This window comes from Styela clava, chromosome 13 (genome assembly GCF_964204865.1).
Source record: "Styela clava chromosome 13, kaStyClav1.hap1.2, whole genome shotgun sequence".
Classification (NCBI taxonomy): Eukaryota; Metazoa; Chordata; class Ascidiacea; order Stolidobranchia; family Styelidae; genus Styela; species Styela clava.
The window spans coordinates 13,030,915-13,045,594 of record NC_135262.1 but is presented as its reverse complement, the minus strand read 5'-3'; the positions used below and the strand labels follow the sequence as shown (position 1 = coordinate 13,045,594).

The 14,680-nt window shown below is 38.2% G+C and overlaps 1 long non-coding RNA gene across 1 annotated transcript; it reads left to right on the top strand.

Moving 5' to 3' along the window:
- Positions 1 to 11,331: 11,331 nt before the first annotated feature.
- LOC144431301 (uncharacterized) lies at positions 11,332 to 13,429 on the top strand. Its single transcript, XR_013479931.1, has 2 exons — positions 11,332 to 11,629; positions 11,836 to 13,429. It is a non-coding gene; the product is annotated as an uncharacterized LOC144431301 (long non-coding RNA).
- The last annotated feature ends 1,251 nt before the right edge of the window (positions 13,430 to 14,680 follow it).

The following is a 14,680-nucleotide window of genomic DNA, read 5'->3' as shown; positions in this document are numbered from 1 at the left end:
TATCAAATGCCTTGGAAAGGTCCAAGAACATACTAAGAGTATACTCATTCTTTTCAAATCCTTCTAAAATTTTACTGACAAGTAGAGATGTTGCATGACATGTTGAGTGATTTTGGCGAAAACCAAATTGCTGGGAATAAAAGAAATTTTTTGGCCTAGGAAATGGTTGAGGCCTAGGAAACGGTACATAATTTTTTTCTAGAATTTTGGAAAATGCAGGAAGTAAGCAGATCGGTCGGTATTTTTTTTACATCCTTTGCATCTCCTTTTTTGAACAATGGAATAACTTTGGATAATTTGAACTGGTCTATGTATTTACAAGATTGTAAGGAGCAGTTAGAGATATGCGTGAAAGCACAAATACAATTCCAGGGCATCATTCGTATAATGGACTCAAATATCTTCTCACGGTACGTTGTACGCATGGCACGGTGAAGTAGGTACCGGTAAGTGCCGAACACTGGAATATATCAAATGTCAGAATGCCTGGTAGGTAGTGAAATGAATTTACTTTACCAGCTTTGACTACTTCGCACAAAAACTAAAATTGGTACCGGTATCCGAAGGGAGGCGGACAACTCGACTACACGGAAAACTCACCCGAGACAACTCGACTACAGAGAGGCCTGGTGACTTGTCCGTCTTTTCGCATTTTCTACGGCGGTGTTCCAGATCTATAGAAATGCGATTTTGATATTTTCAGGGTTCAAATGTTGAGAAAAATACATTAATATATTCTCTAGAAAGCATTTTTATTTGTGAAAGTGGCTTATTTTTCTCATGTTTTATGAATACAAATACAGTCTACAGGCGAAATTGGAGTAACGTTAGCGAAGTTAGACTGTTGACTTATAAGACTGTGCGTTTAAAATTTTGACTTTATTGATATTAAATGTTTTGAATGAGCACATTTAAATATATTAAAACCTTATACTTCACAGTAACACTTATATATTCATGAATGTGAGCTTAGTAGTGTAGTCTATGGTCGCCTACCAAGCAGTCGCTCGACAGACAGTCGAGCAATCGCTCTGCGACGTGATGTCATCGATGCTCAAGGAGAAGACAACTCGACTACAGAGCAACGAGAGGCGGACAGCTAACCAGTCAAGCGATCGCTCTGCGATATCGATGCTCGAGGAGAAGACAACTCGACTACAGAGCGATTGCTCTGCAAAACACATGCTCGAGAGTTAGACGGATGGAGGCTAACTCGCCATGGACCACTCGCCATGCGACGGCGGTTAACGGGTTAGCCTTCTTGTAATGGGAGACGGAAAGGTGGCTATTTATACTAACAACTTCAATAGTAAGGATAAATATATTAAATTAAATGTGTTTGGTTACAATACCTACTGTGCAAATGGTAACAAAGTGACAAGAAAACGTGCTTATATGTCGGAAAGCATACCGGTACCGTACGGTACTCGACGCGCAAGGGATGTCTCAACTTATCATTTTCATCTAAGCATGCTTAATATATCATATTAATTGATTGTATGAGCACTGAATCAACAACAACGCTAAATATATCAAAAGTTCTATTTTGCTACCGGCAGTCTCATTTTATTCTAACAGTCGTTGATTGCGAGCAGAGAGGGAGAGAGAGAGCTAACTCGCCATGTCTATTTTCTTTATAATTGACGATCGACATCGCGAGTTCGAGAGAGGGAGAGGGCTGACTCGCCATGTCTTTATGATTGACGATCGATATCGCGAGTTCGAGAGAGAGATAGAGAGAGGGCTAACTCGCCATGTCTTTATTCTTTATAATTGACAATCGACATCGCGAGTTCGAGAGAGAGAGAGGGCTAACTCGCCATGTCTTTATTCTTTATAATTGACGATCGGCATCGCGAGTTCGAGAGAGAGAGAGGGCTAACTCGCCATGTCTTTATTCTTTATAATTGACGATTGACAACGCGAGTTCGAGAAAGAGAGAGGGCTAACTCGCCATGTCTTTATTCTTTATAATTGACGATCGACATCGCGAGTTCGAGAGAGAGAGCTGAGGGCTAACTCGCCATGTCTTTATTCTTTATAATTGACGATCGACATCGCGAGTTCGAGAGAGAGAGAAGGCTAAATGTTTTCAAGGCTTTCTGCATTTAAATTTTTCAGGTATTCGTGTGAAGAAATTTGTCATGGACTTTGAAGCAGCAACATGGCAAGCACTGTCTCTGGTATGGCCGGATGTGAGAAGGCAGGGATGTGCATTCCATTTCACTCAGGCCATCATGAAGAACATGCGACAGAACAAATTAGCAAGTTTGTATAACAAGTAAGTAATTTAGTGCTCATATGCATTCATGTGTTTATATCATTAACGTTTTGTTGAATATGTAATTTCCATTTTTCAGGGACATCGGGACGAGAGATTTAATGAAGCAAGTCATGGCCCTGTGTTATATTCCAGATATGTTCATCCCGTCGCTGTTCCTATCTCTGCGAGGCAAAATGACCACCGACGGGTTGAATAGATTTGCCGAATATTTCGACAGGACATGGCTGAAGAACTCAGTTTGGAAACCAAAAGACTGGTCAGTATTCGACGTTAGGACTAACAACCATTTGGAAGGGTGGCATCGGTACTTCAATAGCATAGCACGTACAAATATGCCTTTTTATAGCCTTATATCCAAGATTCACGAGGTCAGCATTGCGGTGGAATTGGATGTAGCAGAAGTAATGGAGGAAAATATACCAAGAAGGGCTGACGCAAAATACAGCGGGGCAAATGACAAGCTGAAGGAAGTTTGGAGTGTTTTCAAGGAGGGAGGATTATCTGCGGAGGCTCTCCTTCGAAGATGTTCAAAAATCTACGATCCGGCCTTTTGTAAAGAGTAAGTAACCTAGTGTAAGTATTTTTCCCCTTCCTCAGTTTTTTTTTCATGTACAGCTATGATGCCTATCTGTGCTTGGGTTTCTTCTGGTAAAAAGAAATTCTGACTCGAAGGCTGAAACCTTGTCGTGGTGAGTTGACTTAACACTAATATCATCCGGCATCAGGGCAATCGACAATTATATAGAAAATAGACATGGCGAGTTAGCCCTCTCTCTCTCTCGAACTCGCGATGTCGATCGTCAATTATAAAGAATAAAGACATGGCGAGTTAGCCCTCTCTCTCTCTCGAACTCGCGATGCCGATCGTCAATTATAAAGAATAAAGACATGGCGAGTTAGCCCTCTCTCTCTTTCGAACCCGCGATGTCGATCGTCAATTATAAAGAATAAAGACATGGCGAGTTAGCCCTCTCTCTCGAACTCGCGATGTCGATCGTCAATTATAAAGAATAAAGACATGGCGAGTTAGCCCTCTCTCTCTCTCGCGATGTCGATCGTCAATTATAAAGAAAATAGACATGGCGAGTTAGCTTTCTCTATCCCTCTCTGCTCGCAATCAACGGCTGTTAGAATAAAATGAGACTGCCGGTAGCAAAATAGAACTTTTGATATATTTAGCGTTGTTGTTGATTCAGTGCTCATACAATCAATCAATATGATGATATATTTAGCATGCTTAGATGAAAATGATAAGTTGAGACATCCTTTGCGCGTCGAGTACCGTACGGTACCGGTATACCTTCCGACATATAAGTACGTTTTCTTGTCACTTTTTTACCATTTGCTACGTAGGTATTGTAACCAAACACATTTAATTTAATATATTTATCCTTACTATTGAAGTTGTTAGTATAAACAGCCACCTTTCCATCTCCCATTACAAGAAGAGCCTCCGCACAGTTGCAGGCTAACCCGTTAACCGCCGTCGCATGGCGAGTGGTCCATGGCGAGTTAGCCCTCAGCCGAGTTAGACAACCCACCTACTTGAATAACGTTTACCAACTCACCGCGACAAGGTTTCAGTCTTAGAGTTGGGATTTCAACAGATAGGCACTGTCGCTGCGCCTGATAAAGAAACTGGGCCGAAGAATGGATAAAAGATTTTGTTTAACTTACTTTTTTGTTATTATTTTAATACTAAACGTTATGGGGAAATTTGTTGCGTTACATACTTACTCTTTGTAATACCTTACTGCGGCCCGTAGATCCTTGAACACATTGTCATTTATTTGTGAGCCTCCTAGGCCTGTTAGTGAGGTTCAAAATAAATTACCACATGCAGTACAGACATCAATTCTATCTTATGACAGCGTTCCCAAATGATCAGGATTTATAAAAGAGGACCCATAGTGTAGTGCAAGTACTTATGTGACATAACCATTTTTGTCAATACTGCAATACGTTTTTTGTTTTGTGTGTCTTAGATATTTGGATAAACTACCCAACATTTTGATAAAAATGTGGCTACGAATATTGCAGAGAAATGCCAGCAAAATGATTTTTGGAAAGAGTGTTCACGAGTCATTTTCTACATCCAAAATATCTTCACTGTTGTCAACTTCTCAAAAATGTAGTGCTGCGTACTCAAATCTATTTTCGTCTTGGATAGAACCATACAAATCACAACATGTATCTTCCACTATATGTAAAGACTTCGGTAACAAACCAACTCAGTTTACATTATTGACTGTTTCAAAAAACATATTATTCCAACATCAATCGAGGAGTATTACAGTTTGCAGTGAAAAAACAGGTGGGAAAATATCAAGCCAAGCTGTTCTTGCAAGATTTAAACGACTCGGAAATGGATTGTGGCTTAGAAGAAGAGCGGGGCATAGGACGCGCTTGTGGAAAAAGTATATGAAAAAGGGAGGTCCTGGTAGAGTATATCGGTTGCGGCGACATGTACTGTGCAGCAAAAAACATACAAAATTACTTGATAAAATGGTTACAGATGAGTGGAAAAAACAAAGATGGACTGTGAGTAACCCATACGCTGGGTACGATTTGCACTCAAAATTTTATTATAACCCTTTTAACGTACCTGAAATCAATTTTGGAAAAACTGACGAAAAAAGAGACTATAACTGGCAGAGATATCAGCAATCGCTTAAGCAGAACAAACAAGCAAAATATACAAACAAACGTAGGGACGGAATATCACACAGACAAAAGCCAATATTGAAGAATCCTTATTTTCACTGAAAATGTGAAGTGTGGCATTCATGAGAAATTGTTTAGATCTGTGCTTAAGACACACCGATATAAAATAATAAAACTAGTTAGAAATTTATTACAAAACGTTGATAATAAAAAACAACATAAATGATAACAAGGTCTATCAAAATCTATATTATTTGTACATGCTCGGAGTGCATAAGAAACCTTTCCATCACTCATTGTCCTGGGGATTGGTCCATTTAACAACTGGCCAGTCATGTTGTAAAATGGCCCTGAAACCATACGTGTGTGTCTGTTTTGCCATCATTGTTACATTCTGAGATGAGAATATCATGGATACTGAATAGAGTATTATTTTGAATTTGTCACGTTACAAATCCTTGATTTTGAGTGAAGCAGGTCAACAGTGAATTTGAGAACTGTAGAGTCATTATTATTTACTCGTGTTGTGTGAGATGTCCAATGATTTGGTTGTGTATATCATATTTGAATATTACTCTGGTGCACACGCTGTCCACCATTGAGTTGGGGCAGTATTACTAATGCAAAAAATATTTTTCTGTCTGTTTCAACAATGGAAAACTGTATACTCGACCAGAAGCTGTTGAAAAGGGACTCTCTTTACAGATACTCCTTAATATTAACACTCCCAGTTCTGTAAGAACACTCTTTACATTTATACAGTTTAATAATTTACATTCCAATGGGCACAATATGACATAAGAAATATAACAATCCCAACTGCGTTATAACCACTTTCTACTGGCATGGTGAGGTTGAGTTTTAACCTTCAGCACAACAATGGGCGCTCCCAACACATATCAGTACTATTCCCCATTTAAGTTAGGATTCGGGGCCTTTGTATCATCAAGCCTGCATATAAATAAAACAATGACCAGAAAAATAATTTTAAGTTTGTTGCGATCGGTAACATAATAACGAATGTTTTGTTAAAGTAATATAACATGAAGAGCTAAAATAAAGAGTTTTCCTTTTTTTTCTACTGCTGCTCGCCCATGGACTTCTATCAAGGATCCCGCTGATATGTTGTTAATAACATAAGCAGCCAAACGCTTATTATTGAAAACACAAACATCAAATTCTTGTAAACCAGAATCCGAATCATGGAGCAATTTGAAACGAACTGAAATAGCGCGGCCATCATCATTTTCAATATATTCAAATTCGTCCGAAACATGTCCAGAAATCTCGATTCGATTCCTTAAATAGATGTGCTCTTGATGTGGAATAAACCTATCACAATCTTCACTATTGTCAATTTTTATATTAGCAGTGAAAAGACCGTCAATTGTCGGAACATCATAATCAGTATTCTTCTCTGAAGTATCTGGCTCTTGGTCACACATCCCTGAATAAATCTTTGATTCCCCGATCCCCCGTCCACACATTCTTTTTGAAGAGCATATCGCACTTGTGCTGAGAGTTTTACATAACAACCTTCTGGCACAGAACATAATTTATTGTTTCTGAAGTAAAAACAGCATACCGGTAATTAATGGATCCTTTCAAGTAAATTGAAAGCATTACATCAACAACACAAAATACATAAAGGTTCAAACTACAAACAGAAAATTTAGTCATTGAAAACATATAGTCATTAAATTCAATGAACTGAGTATTCTGGACCTCATGCACGAGTTCAACAGGAGCCTAAACCATTTTACTTGACCTATATACTAGCATTCAGAAACAATCATTTGATAGAAGGACAATCTTCTATGTCAATCGTAATATTCATACAGAACTAGAGTGTTTGTAGTGAAATTCAATTTTTATTATAACGGAATGACCAAAGCAGAAAATGAAACACACGACATCTATAGATGAAAGTAATTAAACCAACTTGAATAAATATTTTGTAATTATCCAGCTAGGCAAGTTCAAATTTTGTATTTGGATAAACAACAATCATATTTTGTAAATGAAAGTTCATTCCCAATTATCCTCAGAAAATATTTTCAAGTTTTTGATATCAATTGAAATAATCCTACGCTCATCTTTCGTGTAGTTTAATATGACGAGGTATAAGACGTATGTCTCCTCTCTTGTTGGTAGCTATATTGCCTCGGATTGTTGCAAACTGGCCATTAGCATTTTTATTATAAAGAAAAATAATCATGCCTGGAGAATTGGATCTCACTATAAATGTTTGCTTCTGTCTCTCTGAGTCCCAATGTTGCAATACAAACCAAGTAGATTCAATAGACCTATTTTTTTCCTCAAAGGACAAGTCCTGGATTACTCCATTGATTTTGAATTCACGCTGATAGCGGTTTGATGGTGCTTCATGTATAATTTCAGAGGTGATATCAGATGGTGTCTGATCTTCATCCAAAATGTCTGCTGGGCTTCTGCTTTCTGAAATTTCAGTTGCTGTTTGAGTTGATGTTCGCATAAATCCACCTTGAACACAGTTGATTGACCTTCTGTTTAGAAATCTTGCAAATCCTAATCGCAACATATTTCTTTCCAATTAGTGGATATTTATTTCCAGATAAGAAAAATCCAAGTAATGCAACTATGAATTCGAACCAACAACTGAATAATAACAAAATATTGCAATATAATTAGTCTTAAAACAGTAAAACTGAACAATGTTGATTATAGTAACATAAATGTAAAACTAGATACCATACTGCCATATGCAACTTGATGCAGTAATTAAAATAGAATAGTGGCAGTCAGGTTATTGAAGCATTTGAATATATTAAATGGAGACACCAACATAAAAAGTCAAGCTCAACTTGAATGTGATAAGATAGAATATAAGATGAGAGCAGTCAAGGAATAATTATGTGCGACAGTATTGTCAGACTCCTCGCCGCCGTACCGTATGCCGTAGCAGCGTAGGATGGGTTACGTAGCCTATCCATGCAATACAGCTGAACTGGCAAACTAATCCCATACGATACCCAATTGACTGATAACCGGACGAAGGACTGTGGTACGATCAAGTCGTCTTGTCGATTTTCCTCTCTTCTTGGGTAAATACGGTATGTAGATGCTTTCCTGTCCTAATTCTGGCCCAAGCCTCATTAAATTGGGTTTGTGTGTGCTGGTGGGCAGGCACATGATATTTCTCATGTTTTGAATTCTTTTTAAGGTTTTGCTTGCTCTCCAAAATTCTCCAATTTCATTTGTGTGTGTTACGGAGTTTTCAAAATAAACTACAGTATCTATCTATCTAACCCTGGACAGAGAACAGAGCCGCCGCTGAAAAGAAAGGACATGTGAAAACCACTTTTGACCGGATGTCATAGTAATAACACCAAATAACTGTTGAGCAAACTGAAAAAAATAACATTAGGGAGACATAGTGGACGAAATTTATTGTTTCGCAAATTTACGTGCTGCAAACATTAACGCAAAAGGCAACTTAAACTATCTTGTCAGAGCCCTTTTTTTGAATAATATCTAACTCGACCGGATGCTATATCGCAAAAGTTGCAAGCGAAATTTTTGGATCAGTATCTCCAGCAATTTTTGCTCACACCACAATATAGATTTAAAAAAATTTGGAAAAACACGCTCATATGCTGTAAAGTGCCATACGTCAGATTTTTCTTGGACACGTCTGGTATTTTAGTGAATCTTCATATGAAGTTTTACATACCTCAGTGACGCGCCTAGAGGGGGCGAGAGAGGCGGCCGCTCCGGGTAGCACGTTGTAGGGGGCAGCAGAACCAAGTTGTTGAGTCTGCGTTATGGACCTTTCCCCGACATCAAAACATCCGTATTCTCAACCAATCACAAGCGAGCAGATGTAAACAAACATTCTCCGCTGAAAAGTCGCTCTGACAACGTTGAACGCGTTCCGCGCAGGTTGCTGGCGGTTTAGGCAGATCTTTGTCCCTCTTTTTCGCCTTTTGTTTTCTTCACAGGGATGCGAGAATTAGAAAGCTGTAATACTGTATGTTACTTGTTGCAAATCACGTTCACGCAATCTATACTAAAAGGATGTACCCGTTGCAGGCACCTTACAGTTAAGGTACCGTGCAGGTCAACCAACTGCTATTCCGAACCAAAAAATAGTAGACAGTCATACCGGTACCGGTACTGATGCAATCAAGGGTACCGGTAGCCTACCCAGTGGCGCAACCAGGCCGTTTTCAACGGGGGGGGTCCGACCGGAATTTACACAGTGCAACCACGACGTAAGTCGCAACGCCACTAGGTGTCGCCCCGCTGAAACAATTGCTCGTGGTTAAAAGGGAAACGCCATCGATTAAATCCCAGCCTTTCGCTTACCTTGCCCTCGTTCATTAACGGTGCTTCGCTATGTCTTACACCTCGTGGGTAAAAAAACGCCGTTCATTACATTCCGGCGAATTGCTAACAAAAAGCTTTTAATTATTTTCAACGTTTCCCTCACTTTGCGCCTCGTGGATAGTGAAACACGGCTTGAATAAATTCCAGTGTTTTCCTCGTGCCGCGCGTTGCTCGTTGGGTGAATTCGTCAAGACTAAAAACAAAATGCACTTCTTGCGAATGGACCTTTTCCCGACCCTAACCCCAGAAAATTTCTAAACTAAACTGAAGCTCACCGGAAGACATGATGACAATTAAAATAATTGATTTACAACTAATTTTTGGAAACACAACTAAAAACTGATTAATTTAATGCAGGGATGTCCAAATCGAATTTAAATTCAAATATCGCAAACTTCAAATACTGTTTTTCGTGTTTATAATAATCCCGAATATGGCGCACATATCCTAGCGTCGTCGTCCATGTGTGGTTCGGCAATATATTACAGCTGACATGAAAGAATTTCGATAAACGCCGACTTGAAGAACTTATAAGACTTCGAGGACGTTTTTGATTGAAAATATTCTCTTATCGTGTATTTTAACTTAGTCGAGATGGTTTAGGCGTCCTCGGCAAATTGTGTCTTAATTAGTTGTTTTCATCCTCAGTTTCGATAGTGACCGAACATAACAGGAAATTTTTTCATTTCTTGTAATTTAGCGCGTATAAAATAGCTCTTAAATAGTATTTAATATCCATCGCGGATTTCGTCGGCATCCGGCGTTGATGACAACATCGTTCAGTTTAAGTTAGTGGTATTCATTTACAAACAAAAATACATAACAGCCGACATGAAATATTCAAATCAGCGCAGAGTTTAAAAATAAAACATGTTTTATGGTCTTAATTAATATGCTCATAGAAAGAAGAAAGGACAGAGAAATAACGACTAAAAACTAAGAACGGTATGGTATGTTTGTGTACTTTTGTTTACCATCGTCATCATAATCAAATTAGTTAAACCCGATTCCCAAATTTCCGTCTGCCAATAATGGAGAATAAAGATGGAAAAACGTGTTTTACTTTTTGAGTCGGCGTTGATTTAAATTTTTCATGTTATGTGTTATAATTTTTTGATTATAAACCAATACCTCCAACTTAAAATGAATGATTCAACGACGTCGGGATAACGATAAAATCTCCGATAAAAACCAAATAATATTTAGAAGCTATAACTGAGGATGAAAACAATTAATTAGGGCAGGATTTGCTTTTGAGTTTATTGCCGAGGCGCACAACATATCGTGACTAAATTGAAATATACGATAACAAATGTAAAAAAATTTCAACCAAAAACGTCCTCGACGTCTTATAAGCACTTCAAGTCGAAGTTTATTGAAAACCTTTCACGACGACTGTTAGTTATTGCCGTGCCACACATGGCTGTTTTCGATTGCGATAAAAAATGAAATAATTGTGAAATGTTTTTAAATCAGAACGTGGACGAACGGGGGCGGTAGGATGTGTACGGCGTTTTCGGCCTTCCATATGTAGAAAATCTTAGGTTAATCGAAGCAATATTTTTCCGAAAATAATTTTCGTATCCAGATTTTCAGAGTTTCTACTGCATCATTATAACATGAAGACGGGCGGCGTTACATTGCGTCAAGATGATGAAGCACGAGAGTATTCGTCACAAGAGAGAGAGAGATAGCATTATGCTATTGTCACTTTCAATTCGCATCGACAGCGCGCGATTTCTACTTTTTTGAGGTAACATATCTCATTTTGGAATACAAACATATACGCGGGGATAGCGATTATCACGTAACTAACAGCAAAAAGGTATGATTGAAGTCGGGCGGTGTTAAATTACGTCGAGGTGATAAAGCACTGGAAAAAAGTAGTTTTCACCGGATTGTTATGACCGTAGAACGACGTTGTTTGAACGTAGAACAATAATAAAAAAAAACGAATTTCAAACGGGGGGGATACGACCCCCGTAACCCCCCCGCTGGTTGCGCCACTGAGCCTACCGTATGTCAATACGGAAGAATTCGCCTTCGATACAATGTTGCATTTTTATTAAACAGAATCTATTAGTGAATTATTTTCGTAGACTTGCCTAACTATGTTTAAACGGTGCGCATATGGTATTTGTCGGTCTGACAACCTGTACGGTACCCCTGCCGTTCAAATGGAGTAAGATTTGTGCCTTTTCCGAAGCCACATATTGACCACCAACAGCAATGAGGTGGATAAAGGAATGCAACAGGCCTCACAGTCGATTCAACCTAGGAAAAATCACCAGAAATACTTACGTGTGTACCAAGGTAGGCCAACATAAATAGTTTTCGATACCTATGACATATTCAATATGTTGATTTTTATATGAAATAAATTTTCATACAAGCAATGCGTTCCATCATGCATTTTCATGGAGGCGATGGACCAACTGATGAATACCCTGACCCTATATCAGATTCTTGTTGCCCAAAGCACCATGAAATAGTGTTAACTTTGGATCATAATTTAACAGGATCTGTCACCAGATACTTCATTTGATACAGAGACATGCGAATCTGACGAAAGTGAGAAAGGATTGTCAGGGATCCAACCAGATCTGCCCCCAGACTCTTTAGTTGAAACTACCTCAAGTGCCGCTAATGAAAATGACAGTGCTTTGTCAGACAGCAGAAAAATGTAAGCAAGCATCATCATCATTTTATTTTGATTCTCTGGCATAAAACAACACAAAAAGTCAACATACAAACAAAATGCAGAGAAAACTGGAAGTCGAGCATAACTTAAAATAGATTTCAAAAAGTAGGCGGCTACCTACAAGAAAACGAAATAATAACAATGAAAGGGCACGAAAGAATTAACAAGATTCAGAATCAGGCAACACTTTCAACATAATTCAAAATGAGAAAACACACTTCTTCCAGCATTGGTGTCATATTTGCTAACTGTAAAAATGATGAATAAAGAAGGAAAATTAATATTGAAGACTTGGGACTTCATGCAGAATTTTTTACAATCTATTGGTGATAAAATGATGTTACTTTATGGAGGATGCTTCGCTTGCAAGCCATGTCCGGTGTGACCCTGCCTGGTGATTGCAATATCATTTTTATGCGGACTGCAAAGTCACACCAAGCTGCTTCTGATACCAGAAGTTGGCCCTGCACTTGGTAGTAACTGTGGTGTGTGATAAATATCCATATTTTGTTAGGTTGTTTTGCATTTATCACTGTCATATAAATTACAACTTGTTCATAATCACCTGATAACTTTAGAACCGAACCAAGTGGTGGGTGTTTGCCCATCTGACTATGGGCTGACTATATAACAATGCAGCAATGAGGTAGTGCTCAGTTGGCGCAATTATCCCATATTATCAGGAGATGAAACCAGGCAGCTTTAATAAAATAACTCAGCAGTAAAATCTTTGTGGTGCATTATGTCTGTGAATGGAATTGTGAAATGAATTTAATTCTATTATTTTGAAGTTACATTGCTTCCATGGTTTCAGTTTGTTGTGCCTAAAAGCATATATCTGGTGTGTATTTTTATCCTATACAACACAATATCTGGAAAACTGTATAATTTGTAGTAATTTTCTTGGATATTTTTTCTTGCTTGTTCCTTCATCATATATTTTTTATAATCTGTTATATTCTATTTCTACACTGAATGAATAAACTATATTGTGAAACCTATCAGATACCCGACTGTTTTTGGTTGAACCGGTATGATTGGAACTCTGGCTCGATCTAACTTTGTGGGCTTAGCACCAACTACAGACGACAAAACTGTTGATCTATTTTGTTCCCTCCATATAGGTTGTTACCAATGCTGGGGAACCCTTGTACATGCTTGGCTCGGCGTAAAATCTTTTATTCCCCTCAATTTCATCTGTTGTATAGTCTTGGTTAGTCTAACGATATGGCAACAAGCACCAGTAGTTCTGATGAATATGTAACAATTTTCAAACCATGTTTACCACTATAACATAATTGGTCTTGTAATTTTATGTGGTATGTAATCGATCATAATACCTCAATAAACCTGTTGAATCTAATCTTTCGATAATTTGCACTCATCTTACTGAGCTAATAAATCTGTGTTTCTATGATAGCCTACGGCATAAACTTAAGTGCCCTCACCGTGCCTAGCATGTGCAAATTGCATCAGAGACTTGGTGACTATCCAGCGATACCCCTTTTTGAAGATGATGTGGTGGCAGAGCCTCCTGAACTTATCTATAGCACTTGGCTTTGAACTCCAGAGTTGAACCAAGATTGACGACTGAACCATCATGTACCATCTGAACCATCTGAAAAAAATATTCATCTGTTCATAATTACAGATTGCTGTAGTTTGTGCAAAAAAGACTTTTTAAACTGCCCCTGCATTTCTATACTAAACCCACCAATTTAGTCCTAACTTGGACGCTATCTATTAGTCTATGAACCATGGGATCGCAGGTCTCACAGTCCTCTGACATTCTTCAACCATATAAGTTTAAATATCACCTTTCAATGAAAAGTTTTGTATCCGTCTCCAGCTGGTGGAAAGAAAAGTTCTTGGAGAACCAAGTCATAGAAAAGTCATCTCTGAGTGATTCCATTTTTGTATGTTAATGAAGCTTTTGGAAATAAGAATATTTGCAATATTTGTCTGAGCGACCAAAATCAAAACAATCAAGGTCAAAGGTTGGGGAAAGGTCCATTACACATAAGACATATTTTTTGTTTTGTTTTATTAATCAAAAGCTGACATTATGTGTTTAGTATTGTGCGACTGACTGTGGTAATGATGAGTCAACAATGGATTTTTCCCCGAACGTCTCTACCTATATTTTTTGATTGCAACATTTTCGGGGTTATTTTAAGGGTGGTTTTGCTAGTTTACGTCTTACACCTTACGCCTTAATATATATGTCTCAAACAATCATTTCAGTTCCAAATAGGCAACCCTGTTATTAAAAAGTACCGATCTATATCACAGCTATTTTTAAACTAACTTTTGATTATTCAATTCAAGAGTCTTGCTGCACACGAACACAAATGTATTTCTGTATGCAACATTTCGCCGAATCTACAAACATCACAAAAAGGACTTCAACAATTTGAAGAAAATTATACTGAAAAAGAAACCAGACTACAACACTACAAGCGGAGCCTAAAGCCCTTCGTAGCAACAGGGACATCTCCTAAAGCTCTCCAATTTACCTATCGAAACGTTACAGAAATATATTTGTGTTCGTGTGCAGCAAGACTCTTGAATGGAATAGAATAGCCACACTCAGGGTTGCCAGACCCCAGCGTTAAAAAAAAAAGCCAAATCAAGACATAAAAAAAGCCAGAAAAAGCCAACAA